At 41.8% G+C, this 17,225-nt stretch overlaps 1 pseudogene; it reads left to right on the forward strand.

The window, feature by feature from the left end:
• Nucleotides 1-4,807: 4,807 nt before the first annotated feature.
• On the forward strand, nt 4,808-6,813 carry LOC107814734 (pentatricopeptide repeat-containing protein At2g18520, mitochondrial-like; annotated as a pseudogene).
• The last annotated feature ends 10,412 nt before the right edge of the window (nt 6,814-17,225 follow it).

Below are 17,225 nucleotides of genomic sequence, written 5' to 3' on the forward strand. Positions count from 1 at the left end.
GGATCCATGCCCTCGTCGATATATTTGATTTTAACAGTAGTTCTTTTTCGACTTCGGGTACGAGTGTAGGCGTGAAATCGGCCACGAAGTCTGCTAAAATTTGAGACTTGATGGCCGTTCGAGTTCGATATTCGATATCATACCCACTGAGTTCGATGGCCCATTTGGCCAATCAGCCTGATAGTTCGGGCATATGTAAAATATTACGAAGTGGGCAGGTGGTTAATACGCTTATGAGGTGGCATTGAAAGTATGGTCGTAACTTTCTGGAGGCGCTAATCAGCGCAAGTGCCAATTTTTCCAAGTGCGGATATCTAGTTTCCGCTTCCCTTAAGGTCCGACTTACGTAGTAAACAAGAAATTGCGTACCTTCCTCTTCTCGAACCAGGACACTGCTTATGGCGACTTCTGATACTGCCAAGTACAGGTAAAGTTTTTCGTCGGTTTTTGGAGTGTGCAGCAGTGGTGGGTTCGATAGATATCATTTGAGTTCTTGTAACGCTAGTTGGCATTCTGGTGTCCAAGCAAAGTCATTCTTCTTTTTGAGTAGAGAGAAAAATTTGTGGCTTCGATCTGATGATCTTGAAATGAATTAGCCTAAGGCTGCTATTCTTCCTGTTAACCTTTGTACAGCTTTCACGCTGTCCACGATGGTGATGTCTTCAATGGCCTTGATTTTGTCAGGGTTAATCTCGATTCCCCGATTTGATACCATGAAGCCGAGGAACTTACCTGAGCTGACTCTGAAAGCACATTTTTCGGGGTTGAGCCTCATGTTGTATTTCCTCAGAATATCGAATGTTTCCTGCAAATGGGTCAAATGGTCCTCTGCGCGCAGGGACTTAACTAGCATGTCATCAATATAGACTTCCATTAATTTACATATTTGTTCTTCGAACATTCCATTTACTAGGCGTTGATAAGTAGAGCTCCTGCATTTTTTAGCCCGAAGGGCATTACATTATAACAATATGTTCCATATTTGGTCACAAACGAAGTCTTTTCCCGGTCTTCCGGGTTCATCTAGATTTGATTATACCCGAAATAGGCATCGAGAAAAGTAAGGATCTCGTGGCCGGTCGTGGCATCGATCAAGTGATCGATGTTGGGCAGTGGATAAGAATCTTTGGGGCATGCTTTGTTCAAGTCCTTGTAGTCTATACACATTCTAAGTTTGTTTCCCTTTTTAGGCACTACGACCACATTGGACAACCATTCGGGGTATTTCACCTCTCGAATGGATCCTATTTTGAGCAGTTTAGTTACCTCATCCTTTATGAATGCGTGCTTCACCTCCGATTGGGGTCTTCTTTTTTGCTTCACCGGTCTGAATCTAGGGGACACACTTAGTCGATGTGTTGTTATGTCCGGCGGGATTCCTGTTATATCTAAATGGGACCAGGCAAAGCAGTCGATGTTATCGATAAGAAATTAAATGAGTTTCTTCCTGAGTTCGGGGCTCAAACTCCTTCCCAGGTATACCTTTCGTTCGGGCCAGTGTTCGATCAAAATGATTTGCTCCAATTCCTCAATCGTTCACTTGGTGGCATCGGAGGCATCGGGGGTCACGAAGGATCGAGGGATCCGCTGATCATTGTCTTCTTCGATGTTCTGCTTACCTGGCTGGGTCGAGGCTGATGTCTTTGATTGCTATTTGGCGTTCCGATCTTCGACTGTGCCTCCTTTTGAACCCGATCCTTTCACCGGTGAAGACGAAGATGTTGGTTTTGCTTCCTCGACGGAGAACATTTCCTTTGCGACTGGTTGTTCTCCGTACACTACTTTGACACCTGTTGGTGTTGGGAATTTGAGGACCTGGTGTAGGGTCGAAGGTACAGCTCTTATGTTGTGTATCCACGGCCTTCCGAAGAGAGCGTTATATCTCATATCACCTTCGATCACGTGAAACTTTGTTTCCTGAATTGTTCCGGCAACGTTTATCGGTAGGGTTATCTCGCCTTTGGTGGTTTCGCATGCCATATTGAATCCGTTTAAAACTAAAGTTGCGGGTACGATCCGGTTTTGTAGGCCGAGCTATTTTATGACCTTCGATCTGATGATATTGGCCGAGCTACCTGGATCAATTAACACACACTTAATTTTAATTTTATTCATGAGTACGGATATTACCAGTGCATCGTTATGGGGTTGGATGATTCCCTCTACATCTTCATCATTGAACGATAAAGTCTCTGAGGGAGTGTAATCTTGAATTCGAGATCGCTTTTCCCTCACAATCGACGTTTTAGTGCGTTTAAGCATAGGTCCGTGAGGGGTATCGACGCCGCCGATGATCATGTGAATGATGTGCTGTGGTTCTTCTACTTCGTTTTACTTGCCGAAGTCCTTGTTTTTAAAATAGTTCTTCGCCCTATCACCCAAAAATTCCCTAAGGTGTCCTTTGTTAAACAAGCGGGCCACTTCCTTTCTTAATTGTCTGCATTCTTCCATTTTGTGACCATGGGTGCCATGATATTCGCATATTTGATTGGGATTCCTTTGGGCCGGATCGGTCTGCATGGGTCGAGGCCATCTGGTATCTTTGATGCATCCGATAGCCGATACGATGGCAGATGCATCGATGTTGAAGTTATATTCCGATAATCGAGAAACTTCTATAGGATCGGCATATTTATCAAAGCCTCTCTTGCTCATAAGTCCCCGAGAATTTTGCCCCCGATCATACCTTCGGTTATTCCGAACTGTCTCATGTGCCGAACCGCGGTTCATCCGATCTGCGACGTACGGCTGGTGTCGGTCTCTGTTTGGCCTTTGTTCTCTATTGGTTTCCTTCAGAATTTTAGTGGTTGCGCGGTTCTGACGCGTGGGTTCATACGGAGATCCCAATTGATCATCTTCGACCATGATTTTCGATTGATACCGATTGTGTACATCCACCCAAGTTATTGCAGGGTATTCAATCAAGCTTTGTTTCAGCCGACGTGATGCTGTCGAACTCAGTCCGTCCAACCCTTAGGTAAAAGCTTGTACGGCCCAGTCGTCTGTGACTGGTGGCAAATCCATGCGTTCCATTTGAAAACGGGATACGAATTCCCTCAGTATTTCGTCACCCCTTTGTTTTACTTTGAATAGATTTGATTTCCTCGTTGCGACCTTTATGGCACCAGCATGTGCTTTTACGAACGAATCTGCTAACATGGCAAAAGAATCGATAGAATTTGGTGGCAAGTTGTGATACCAGATCATCGCTCCTTTTGCGAGGGTCTCTCCGAACTTTTTAAACAATACGGACTCGATCTCATCGTCTTCCAAATCGTTGCCTTTGATGGCACATGTATAGGAGGTGAGATGTTCGTTAGGATCGGTCGTACCATTATATTTGGGAATTATGGGCATACGGAATTTTTTTGGGATTGGTTTCGGGGCCGCGCTCGATAGAAAAGGCTTTTGTATGAATTTCTTCGAATCCAGCCCTTTCATCATTGGCGGAGCCCCCGGGATCTGATCGATCCTAGCATCATATGCTTCGAATTTTTTGTCGTTGGCTTCGACTCGTTTTGTGAGTTCCTCGAGCAGTTTAGCAATTTCAGGAGCGGTTCCTGATTCTCGCTCGTTCGATTTCACTGTGTCGGGCTCCGTTCTGGGGGTTACTTCTCGAAGAAGTGGATTGGAGTTTGGCTTACTTTGCATGTGAGTTTGGCTCTGCAACTGAGCTATCGTTACTTGTTGGGCTTGTAGCATTTCGAAAATCATACGCAAGCTGACCCCGATTTTCCCCGTGCTGTGGGTGTCTCGGGCTATGGGTCGAGCGCCGCCCTGAACGCTTCTCTCCTGCTCAGAACGCTGATTCGCTTCTAGAGCTATTCGTGAATTGATATCTACTGGTACTTCGGCTCGAATTTCGGGTTCCTCGATTCGAGCCTCGTTGCCGTTGTTGGGTAGCCTTTCGGCCCCGGACACCAAGTTGTTGGTTTCATCCTGAAGGCCGGCTTCGAGGTCGATTGGCTGAGCCATTGCTGGTATGAAGTTGTAAGCTGGAGTGTACTGTATATTTGTATCAAATAATCACTTGTTATCCTTAGCCCCACGGTGGGCGCCAAACTGTTTACCCGAAAATCGGATAACGTTGAATTTGTGTATGGTTATAAGGATAGGTAGATTCCTTTGACCTGAAGATAACAATACACGTATTTGTTATGCAAAATAGAAATGATGAACGAAGATACTTAGTGAGCTTAGAAAGATAAACACAATGAATTCTTAATATGCCAGAGCCTGTTTTTCTATTACAATCTATCTTCCTTTTATAGCCAAAGATCAACACTTTATCTATAACAACATAATAGAATAATATTACTAGTGGAGGACCCATGATGGTGTGTCTCCTCCTTAATTCCTGCCAAGATTCTCTCCCTTGGTGCGGTTGTAACAGTTTTCTGTCTGTGAGCTCGATACTGACTCGAGCTCGGTGTCGGATCGGAAACTCGGCCTTGGTTTCGAGCTTGGTGATCACTTTCGGGCATCAATGTTTGGGACCTGTGTTGGTCGATGTTCGCCCTGACGCTCGACGCCCCCATCTCGGAATTCGTTCGAGCCCTCCATGTAGATACCCTTTGACTGAGATGCCATCGTCGATCGATCTTCATGATCGAGGACCGGTTCTAACCGTATACAATGGTGTAAAAGAGCTTACTCTATCAAGTTATCTAAAAATAACTACAAATAATTATTAATAATAAATAGAATTGGTAATGTAAAAATTAGACAGGTAACTATTAGACAAGTTAAATTACACCGATATACAAATATTTTTCAGACTATTATGTGAAATTAAATTCATTTCAAAAATCTATTCACATCACAAACACAAAGAATCGCATGTAAAATAAAAATCCATTTATGCAAAAATTACATAAAAATACTACAGGATGCAATACTTACTTTGATAACCATAAGGTAAGAAATGGTAACATTGTTGATCAATTTGGCGAACTGGTATTCAACGCCAAAATAAGGCAATCAGATGTCTACTACTTCACCTCTCCCCCGTCTCCTCGCCGGAAACCACAATGCACCCTCCAAAATTATAGATATCACAACAACAAAAGTCACCATAACTTCTTCAAGACCCACCTGCCGCACATCCCAAGCAATTGTAGATTATTTTAAAAGATCATCGGAATCCCCCAAATTCCGATGCCAACGCTTCCATTATGAAATCACCGTTCGCCAACTTGCCCACGCCAACCATTTCTCCGGCATTGAAGATATTATCGAGCATAAAAAACAAAACCCAGATATTCGTAATGAGTACTTTGTCGCCCATCTTATTCTTCTTAATAGCAAAGCCAAAATGTATAATAATGCCCGTAAGCTCTTTGACGAAATGCCTCAACTAAATTGTCCGCGCACTGTCTTTTCCTTCAATGCCCTTTTGGAAGCATGTCTTAAGTCAGAGAGATATGATAAAATTGGCGGGTTATTTCGCGAATTGCCCCAGAAATTGTCAATTGAGCCTGATCTAGTGTCGTATAACATTGCCATTAAGGCATTATGTAAGGCTGGTTCATTGGATTCTGCCGTGTATTTTATGGATGAGATGGAAAAGCATGAGATCAAGCCAAATATTGTGACTTGTAATACGTTACTAAACGCATTTCATAAAAGTAAAAGGTTTTCTGCAGCTGCAAATTTGTGGGCTGTGATGGAAAAGAGACATATAGTCCCTGACCTTTACATACAGTTATAATATTAAACTAATTGGTTTGGTTAAAGCTAATGAGGTTTCAGAAGCGATTCAGTTCTTCGAGGAGATTGTTAACAAGGGTTTCAAACCGGACACATTCAGTTACAATGCTATGATAAAAATGTGTTGCTGAGAGGAATCTAGAGGAAGCTAAAATGTGGTATGAGAAGATGATGCAAAATGGATGCCTTCCAGATTATGCAACATTTACGATGCTTATTGCTTTGGCTTGTGATGCCAAAAATTTTGACGTTGCACAGCACTTGTGCAAGAAAGCAATCAAATCATTCAAAGCTATTTATAATAGTTTAATGCAGAGGGTTGTCGATGGCTTGGTTGAGCATTCTAAGATTGAAAATGCAAAAGAGCTGGTTAAGTTGGCCAAATCTTGTAAGAGCTTCTAGTATGAGCTTTCCTTGCCTTTGCATAACTAGTTGTTTCAACTATGTTTTAAATAGCTTGGATATTTTATTGGTTCCAGTGTGTGAAAGGAAACTATACTTACAACACGGAAAGAAGCATGTTTGCTATGTTCTGCTTGTTATTGATGATGCTCTTTCAGTCAGGTGCGAAGCTGTCTACGTATCCAATAACTGAGGACTTCATACATGCTGATTCGTTTTTGACTCTCTACCAGAACATGTAATTAACCGTTGGAAGGTTCGTATTCCTCGAGTTGTCATCTTTCTCGAAGGTGACTCGTAGATTTACGTTTATGTATGCATATGTGAAATAGAAGATTTATTATTGGAAAAAGGACAGAATTTTATGGCCACAAGGCAGTGTGATTTTCCCAGACAATGTAGATGTAATGGTAAATGTGAAGAGCACAATAGATGGACTTCAATGGGATAGCAGGATGGTTGATCACGAAGGTGGTCTTCATGTTAGGGAAAAGTTTCTAATTGCAACTAAGCAGTATTGGACAGCACCAGCCCCTGGCCAAGATAAACAACCTTTATAGCTTGTTCATGTGGCAAATGAATCTTCTATAATTTTGCAATCTGGCCAATTCTTTGCTTCCTTTGTTGATCTTATGATTTTTCATTGACCTCTCTATTTTTTGGCTTCAAAATAAACAAGAGGATATTGTGGTTTTTCCCTGAGATCATTCTTTTACCATTTGGCGTTCTAACCCGCATGTAAAAAAAATTGAGGAATTTATACAAAATACAACTTATTTAATACTTATTTAAATATGTTACAACTGCTTTAGAAAATTGCATGAATATATCTTTTTTTAAATTTACAACATTTCATATCCCTAATATATCTCTCTTAATTGAATTAATAATATTGAATCCTTAATTTTCTCCTTCATTAACTAGATCGTGCAATATTAATCCTATTTCAAACCTATCACAACACACTCGTTCTCTTTAATATCTAATTATCTCATCTCAACATACCATATTGAGAAATCAACAGACATGCTCTTCTACAATTTCATGGGAGTAAAATTGTCTTTTTCAATATTTTTTTTTAAAGAAGTTTTCTTCAATCTATTCGAACCTAAAATTTTGCTAACATTTCTAATATACGATGATGAGTAAGTAAGTACAAAATTATAAAGGTATAAATTTTTACAAGACAATATGTCAATATTACGTAAAACTTCATAATATTCAAGAAAATCGACTTTATTTGCAAATAGAAGGGGTTTAGTTGTTTATAAAACTTTAAAATTGTCAGTTAAATTCCAAGAAATTACCAATCAATAATCAAAATAAATGAAAAGACACTTCACTAAAAGGAGCCCTAACCCAAACAATGGATAGATGCAAATCAACATATACTTACACAATACTCACATACATATAGAATATAGTTAACATGAAAAAAAATAAACTGAAGGGCAATAAACCAACACGAACCGAATTCTTCTATTTGGTTGTAATTAACCGTTGGAAGGTTCGTATTTCTCGAGTTGTCATCGAATAAGGCATCTTTCTCGAAGGTGACTCGTAGATTTACGTTTATGCATGCATATGTGAAATAGAAGATTTATTATTGGAAAAGGACAGAATGTTATGACCACAAGGCAGTGTGATTTTCCCATAAAACGTATATGTATAGGGTAAAATATGATATGACACGTGACTGACTAAAAGTAGGACACGTGGAATCCAAGATGGGATGGTTGAGGAACGAACACAGTCACTACGCTTGTCGCCGGAACGGATAACGTTCATAAAAGTATATTAAAAGCTATGCGCCCGGTAGCATTTGCTAAGGAATATTCTACAGCATTAAGAACGACGGTCTGTTACAGAAAATTTGACATTTATACTCAACGTTACATCAGGGGCGGCTCTAAGGCTTTGGGCAGTGAAGCCATACAGTCGAGCTAGCTGCTCGGAAGAATAGGTAGTCATCATAGGAATGAAATGAGCTGACTTGGTCAGCCGATCCACAATCACCCAAATTGCATCAAACTTCCGCTGAGTCCGTGGAAGCCCAATAACGAAATCCATAGTGATCCGCTCCCATTTCCACTGTGGAATTTCTAATTTCTTAAGCAACCCACCTGGTCGCTGATGCTCATACTTCACTTGTTGGCAATTTAAGCACCAAGCTACATACTCCACTACGTCCTTCTTCATTCTCCTCCACCAGTAATACAAACTCAAGTCCTAATACATCTTCACGCCACCTGGATGAATAGAATACCGTGAACTGTGAGCCTCCTGGAGAATCATCTCTCGCAAACCATCTACATTGGGCACGCACAGCCTGCCTTGCATCCTCAATGCACCATCATTCCCAATAGTGACCTCCTTAGCATCACTGTGCTGGACCTTGTCCTTAAGGACAAGCAAATGGGGGTCATCAAACTGACGCTCCCTAATACGATCATAAAGGGAAGACCGAGATACCACATAAGCCAATACTCGACTCGGCTCAAAAACATCCAATCTAACAAAATGGCTAGCTAAGTCTTGCACATCCAATGCCAATGACCTCTCTGCTCCTGGAAGATATGCTAAGCTCCCCAAACTATACGCCCGGTGATTCAGGCATCGGCCACAACATTGGCCTTCCCGGGATGGTATAAAATGGTGATATCATAGTCCTTATGTCACGCCCCGGCCTGGGAGCGAGACTGGCACCCGCTGCCTCAACTAACTTGGTGTACCAAATTGCGACTAAGGGACTCTGAACATATAATGTCATAATTTGGCCATGGGGCCACCTTGCAAGACAATTTGTGAAGCAAAATATAAAACTGAATGGAAACTAGCGCTGACTAAACATCAATATAAAGTTGGGCCAACAAGGCCGTCATAACTACTACAAGTGACAAACCACCAAAATATACATACCAAGCCTACAAGCCCAACATAGTGCACTAACTGACGGGATATGTCTACAAGCCTCTACTGATGGATATATTGCGATCGAAACAGAGCCCCAACTAACCCATAATATATATACATACATACAGAAGATGTACACGAAAACCTAGACCCGATAACTCCCAAGGACATGGAGCTTACCGATCAGGATAAACTCTAGAAACACCTATTGAGGAGGTCTACCCATCTGTCTATCTGAACCTGCATATATGAAATGCAGCGTCCCCAGAAAACGGACGTTAGTACAAAATAATGTACCGAGTATATAAGGCAATAACATAACTGAAAGTTGAAACTGAACTGATAATATAATAACTAAAGGTAATTGGGAGTCAAAGATGATCTGGAGAAATACTTACCTATTGATACTGACTCAACTCCTTCAATATAGTAAGTAAAATAATTGTCCGGCCTTATAAGGCTCGGTATATATATAATTGCTCTGCCGTAGTAGGCTCGCTCATAGGCGTTCAGCCATACTAGGCTATGCATCTTGACCAAGCTGGGCTCGCTCATAGGCGCTCGGCCACAATAGGCTCGGTATATAACTTTCCATCTGATTAGAGGTTGCCCAATAGGGGCCTGCTCATCGATTATAGCTCGATGGTAATGAAAATACTGTAATACTGTATATATAGGCTTGCTGCTCTCTTGAATGGAAGAAGACACTACTAAATTGAATATAGAGTCTCGATAAGGAATAATATTGTAACTTATGAGACTAGAATAATGTGAATAAATTCATGAATACGAACTTCTCCTTATGTCTCATTACTAACACATGTAGATACGAAATCATGCCAGAATGAAGGAAGGCTTAGCCTTAACATACCTTATCACACTCTTTCCAATCACCAAGTTGAACTCGCCTCTTCTCACCTTAATCTACAACAATGATAATAATACTATCATTAAGTTATGAAACGTATAACTATCGCACAACGAACGACATGCTTATTTTCTATTAAAATGGACAACATCTCCCCTATAATCCTTACTTCCTCCAAATTTAAGATAACACCAACAATACCAAAAACAACAATAACAACATATATACATTATTTTCCAACCTTATGTACGCCACACAATACTACAAAACAGGCCAACACACCCCAATCTCTTCATACACAAACTACCACCGTAGTAGTGTCAACAACCCCGAAAATATTATGACGAACGACAAGCCCAACATCCTGCATTTATGTGGTGTTTCTCCACACCCTTCCTCCTACAAAACTCTACAAAACAGTAGTAAATCACGCAGCAAAATAGCAAAACCAAACAGTCCACAAAACAATCCATAAAACAGTCCGCTACAAGTGAATAACTCGAACTCACGGCTTCCGATCACTGTCCCGTGAGTTCTTACAAATATAGAACAACTTACCATGCATTCTACAACTGTAAAGAATGGATGAAAGAGAGAAGTAAACTTACCTCATTTGTGGGATAACTCAGCTCCTATCTTGGTTCTTCAAACTCTAGGCTTTGCCTCCAATTAGAACTTGAAAGGGAGAGAAAATCAATTGGGGTTTGTGGGAAATGTTTGGAGGATTTTTGCAGAGATTAGGTCTGGTTATTTTGCCCTATTATCATCCTAATATATGAAGGGGATAGGCCTTTAAAAAGGCCTCTTTGAGCGACCCGAACTGGCCCAGTTTTGGACGACCCGAACTAGCCCAGTTTTAGATTCTCGTTTAAGCAAGTAGGTGACAGTCTGCGCAGTCTCGCAAAAATGCCCATATCTCTCTACTCAGATATCGTATTGACAAACGGTTTAATGCGTTGGAAAGTAGACTCATAGATATATAATTTTATGGGTGGAAAACCCCATAACTCTAAGTATATTGGGATAAAATTACAGCTACATTTGACCCAAAGTTTCAGTAAAACTTATGAACATAACTTGTGATGACTTTCATCGACTTTTGTTCCACCACTCGCTTGACTTCAAAACATAACACACGACTATCATACGAATAACATAACTCGTAACAGAACCTACTTATCATGTAAAACACCCTGGTCTCATCCCAATAGTACATGCTATAACATTCCTAATTTGTCGGCTTTCGACGAAACATTATTTTCTTCAATTCCTTTAGCTTCTAAACCTTCCAACCCTCTTTGTACATGTTGTTCATGATATTCAATATTTGTAACTTCCGAGGTAACATGATTAACTTGCTTTATATATTTTCAAAGATGATATCATTTTTGGGTCCTACATTAGTTTGCTCACGACGTAGTTTTACGTACAAAAAAATATAGGGTGTAACATCATTCCCCACTTGGGAACATTCGTCCTCGAATGTTTACTTTTAGAGACTTTGGAAAATATTTTGCCAGAGTTTCCTCCGTACACTAGACTATAACCAACTTGCATGCAACCAGAAAACATACTATGCATGCCACACATGGCCAATGTCTATAAATAACAACACTTTACCTCAAAGAGTCGTAAATCATAAATACTGAAAGTCAGAAAATAAGAGCTTAACTGATAACCTACTAGCCTGAATAGAGTTGTGCCGTAGCATCCCATCTCGAGCAATATCTTCAGTTTGAAATAGGTGGGGATATTTATACTTCATTTCTTCCTCCGCTTCCCATGTCATCTCTTCCACATTATTGCTTTTCCATAAAACCTTCACGGAGGATACCTCCTTATTTTGTAACTTGCGAATTTGTCGGTGAAAAACCGAATGGACTGACTCCAATTCTGAGGGAAATTCTAACTCATAAGCTACTTGGCCCACTCTCCAAATAATCTTATAAGGCCCAATATACCGTGGGCTAAGCTTGCCTTTCTTGCCAAACCTCATCACGCCCTTCATAGGGGATACCTTTAAGAATACCCAGTCATTAACCTCAAACTCTAAGTCTCGTCGCCGCACGTCAGAATATGACTTCTGGCAACTCTGAGCTGTCAAAAGTCGCTCCCGGATAAGTTTTACTTTCTCTACGGCCTGCTGAACTAGGTCTGGCCCATGTAACCCAGATTCTCCAACATCAAACCACCCTATAGGAAATCTGCACTTACGCCCATACAAAGCTTCGTATGGAGCCATCCGGATACTGGAGTGGTAACTGTTATTATATGCAAACTCGACAAGAGGTAGATGTTCATCCCAACTTCTTTTAAAATCCAACACACTTGCTTGTAACATATCCTCGAGCGTCTGAATTGTGCGCTCGGCTTGTCCATCAGTCTGTGGATGAAAAGTTGTGCTGAGATTCACCTGAGTCCCTAGACCTCTCTAAAATGATCTCCAAAAATGTGTTGTAAATTGAGCCCCACGGTCAGATATAATAGATACTGGTACTCCGTGTAGCCGCACTAACTCCTTAATATATAACATTGCATAATCTTCTGATGTATATGTAGATCTGATCGGTGGAAAATGAGCTGATTTAGTGAGCCTATCAACTATCACACATATAGAATCGAACTTACGATGAGAACGAGGTAAACCCGTAATAAAGTCCATGTTTATCGCCTCCCATTTCCATGTAGGGATCTCCGGGCTTCTGATGCACTATTTTCACCTTCTGGCAACTAGGACACTGGGCGACAAACTCAGCAATGTTCTTCTTCATATCGTTCCACCAGTACACATCCTTAATGTCATGATACATCTTCGTCGACCTAGGATGAATGGAGTACCACGAATAATGTGCCTCTGACATAATCCTGTCTCGTACCCCTGCTATATCTGGAACACACAAACGACCCATGTATCTGAGAGCCCCATCTCACTTGAGCTCTAACAATGGATTCTTCTGCTGCGGAACTCGCTCCCTCAACTCGACCAACTCTAGGTCCTCGTACTGCCTTTCCTTGACTTCAGCTATGAGAGATGATTTTGTAGTGTTTTGGAGTACAACTCCACCATCGTCGGAATCTACTAACCAAACCCCCAAACAAGCTAATTGATGAATCTCTCTTGTTAATTGTCTTTTCTCGGCCTTTACATGTGCTAAGCTACCCATAGATCGGCGGCTTAAGGCGTCTGCTACAACATTAGCTTTCCCTGGATGGTAGAGAATGTTAACATCATAATCTTTCAATAACTCAAGCCATCGCCTCTGTCGTAAATTCAACTCTTTTTGCTTGAATATATATTGCAGCCTTTTATGATCTGTAAATACATCAACATGGAAACCATATAAATAATGCCGCCCTATCTTAAGTGCATGGACAACCACAGCTAACTCGAGATCGTGGGTTGGATAATTCTTCTCGTGATTCCTTAACTGCCTTGAAGCATACGCAATTACCTTCCCATGTTGCATTAGTACACATCCTAACCCGACACCTGAGGCATCACAATACACGACATAACCCTCTGGACCCTCTGGAAGTGTTAGAACTGGCGCTGTGGTCAACCTATTCTTAAGCTCTTGGAAACTCCGCTCGCAAGCCTCCGTCCACTGAAACTTAGTTGATTTCTGCGTCAACTTTGTCAATGGTGCAGAAAGGGAAGAAAAACCCTCTACGAACCTCCGGTAGTATCCTGCTAAGCCTAGAAAGCTACGAACCTTTGTCGGAGTGGTAGGTCTAGGCCAAGATTTCACGGCCTTAATCTTTTGAGTGTCTACCTTTATACCTTCATCGGATAGAATATGCCCTAAGAATGCTACAGACTTCAACCAGAACTCACATTTAGAAAACATAGCATACAACTTACGATCACGGAGGGTTTGGAGTACCGCTCACAAGTGGTCCACATGCTCATCCTCTAAACTTGAATAGATCATAATATCATCAATAAATACTATCACAAACAGATCGAAAAATGGCCGGAATAGGCTATTCATCAAGTCCATAAATACAGCGGGTGCATTCGTCAACCCGAAGAACATGACAAGGAACTTGAAGTGGCCATATCGGGTCCTGAAGGCTGTCTTCGGAATATCTTTCTCCCGAACTCTGAGCTGGTGGTATCCCGATCTTAAATCTATCTGTGAAAAGAATCTAGCCCCCTGCAACTGATCAAACAAATCATCAATCCTTGGAAGTGGATACTTATTCCTAATAGTTACCTTGTTCAGCTGCCTATAATCGATACACATCCTCAACGAGCCGTCTTTCTTCCGCACAAAGAGTACCGATGCATGCCAAGGTGAGGTACTGGGCCTGATGAAACCATTCTCCAACAAATCTTTTAACTGCTCCTTCAACTCTTTAAATTCGGCATGTGCCATTCTATACGAAGGAATGGATATTGGTTGAGTTCCTAGAAGCAAATCGATGCTAAAATCAATCTCTTGGTCTGGAGGAATACTTGGAAGCTCATCTGGAAACACATCTGCATACTCATTGACTACGGGAATAGACTGAAGTGTAGATATCTCAGCATCTGCATTTCTAACCCGTACAATATGATAAATGCACCCTTTTGCAATCATTTGCCTTGCCTTCAGATAGGAAATAAACCTATCTCTGGGTGTCGCTGTATTACCTACCCATTCAAGGACTGCCTCACCTAGAAAATGAAATCTGGCTGCCTTTACTCGGCAATCAACTGTGGCATAGCAAGCTGACAACCAGTCCATGCCCATGATAGCATCAAAATCCATCATCTCTAGCTCATCTAGGTCGGCTGAGGTCTGATGACTACAAACTGTCACCGTACAACCTCGGTAAACACGTCTAGCAATAATCGATTCTCTGATCAATGTAGACACCGCAAAAGGATCACTTAGTATTTCAGGCACTATACCATTTCCCCGTGACAAATGGGGTAATATATGATAAAGTAGATCCTGGGTCTATCAAGGCATAAGCATCGTGAGAGAAAATGGTCAATATACCTGTTACAATGTCTGGTGAAGACTCCTGGTCCTGTCGACCCGCTAAAGCATAAATACGGTTCTGATTAACACTTGAACTGGAACCTCTACCTCTGCCTCGACCTCTACCAGCCAAAGATTGAGACTCGCGCCCAGAAGGATGCAAAGACATAGATGATCATGTCGCTGAACTTGCTGGTTGTGCCATACCCCCAGAATCTCTATTTGGGCAATCTTGCATCATATTCCCCAGACGCCCACATGTATAACAAGCATCAGAACCTGCTCGGCATTGGCCTAAATGTCCTCTACCACAGATGTCACACCGTGGCGGAAATGACCATGTCTTCCTTGAACCTCATTGTCGTTGCAAAACCGATGCCCGTGAGCTTTCACCTGGTCCTAACTGAGTATAGCGATCATACCTGTAACCTTGTAACTGAGGTGGCGGAGGCCTAGATGGCTGTCTAAAGTACTGGGGCCTATAACTACCCTGAGACTGCTCCTGAGACCTAGGAAATCTCATCCTCTTACACTGCCCTTTCTCAGTCCACTCTGTACCCTACTGTCGACGCCTACCACTTTCTATATTCTGAGTGAATGCCTGAATCCGAGAGATATCCATATTATCATGCAATGCAGCGGTGGCACATGCCTCGGTCAACTCTGGGGATAACCCTGCTATAAACCTGTGGATCCTATCACGCATAGTAGCAACTATGGATGGTGCATATCTGGCTAATGAGTCAAAATAGAGACTATACTCTCGAACACTCATATTGCCCTACTTAAGGGCTAGAAACTGATCGACCCAAGCTTGTCGGATCTCTCGCGGTAAGTACTAGTCAAGGAAAGCATCTAAAAAATTCTCCCAACTAGCTGGAGGTGCATCACGTGCCCTGGACCTCTCCCATCCCTTGTTCCAAAGGATGGCTATATCTCGGAATCGAAAAGCTGCTAGCTCAACTGCTTCTTTATCTGTGGCATGCATAACCCGAAAGACCCTGTGAAGCTGATCTGACCCCATAAACTCTGGGCGACTCAAAGCAATAAACTCTCAGACCCTTGAACTCCCAGACCCCTCAGAAGATCCTCCACTAGCTGATGCCCTAGCTTGTTGCTGGGTAGCTACCAATTGGGTCAATAAATACACCGCACTCCTCAAGTCCTTATCTGGTGGAAGTGGAGGGGGAACTGGATGTGCGGTATCCCTAGGAATCTCCTCAGGTGGTGGAGGAGCCGGTAATGGCTGAGTAGGGGTCTCGCCTTGGGCCTCAGACTGGGACCCATCTACTGGGGGTACCCTGCTGGTCCCCTCACCTGTTGTTGTATCTCACCTCTGGCTAGCCATAGTCTTCCTAGTCACCGTCATCTGTGTATGAAAAAACCAACATGTAAGTTTAACTCAAATTTCCTATAACTCAGTTCTACAACACGATTTAGATTTGAAAGAAGGGTAACCAACTCCTAAATGCCCTGTAGCTCCCTACTTATATAATGTGGTGCACAACACATCTATAAACAAGATCCTACTAGACACGGCTTGTAGACTCCCTAGGACACAACTGCTTTGATACCAAGTTTGTCACGCCCCGACCTGGGAGCAAGACTGGCACCCGCTGCCTCAAATAACTTGGTGTACCAAATTGCAACTAAGGGACTCTGAACATATAATGTCATAATTTGTCCATGGGGCCACCTTGTAAGACAATTTCTGAAACAAAATATAAAACTGAATGGAAACTAGCGCTGACTAAACATCAATATAAAGTTGGGCCGACAAGGCCGTCATAACTACTACAAGTGACAAACCACCAAAATATACATACCAGGCCTACAAGTCTAACATAGTGCACTAACTGACAGGATATGTGTACAAGCCTCTACTGATGGATATATTATTATCGGAACAGGGCCCCGACCTACCCATAACATATATACATACATACATAAGATGTACACGAAAACCTAGACCCGATAACTCTGAAGGACATGGAGCTTACCGATCAGGCTAAACTCTGGAAACACCTACTGAGGAGGTCTACCCGTCTGTCTATCTAAACCTGCACGCATGAAATGCAGCGTCCCTAAAAAAGGGACGTCAGTACAAAATAATGTACCAAGTATAGAAGGCAATAACATAACTGAAAGTTAAAACTGAACTAATAATATAATAACTGAAAGTAATTGGGAGTCAAAGATGATCTGGAGATATACTTACCTGTCGATACTGACTCAACTCCTTCAATATAGTAAGCAAAATAATTGTCCGGCCTTATAAGGCTCGGTATATATATAACTGCTGTTCCATAGTAGGCTCGCTCATAGGCGCTCGGCCATACTAGGCTATGTATCTCGACCATTCT

Source organism: Nicotiana tabacum, chromosome 17 (assembly GCF_000715075.1).
Source record: "Nicotiana tabacum cultivar K326 chromosome 17, ASM71507v2, whole genome shotgun sequence".
Taxonomy (NCBI): Eukaryota; Viridiplantae; Streptophyta; class Magnoliopsida; order Solanales; family Solanaceae; genus Nicotiana; species Nicotiana tabacum.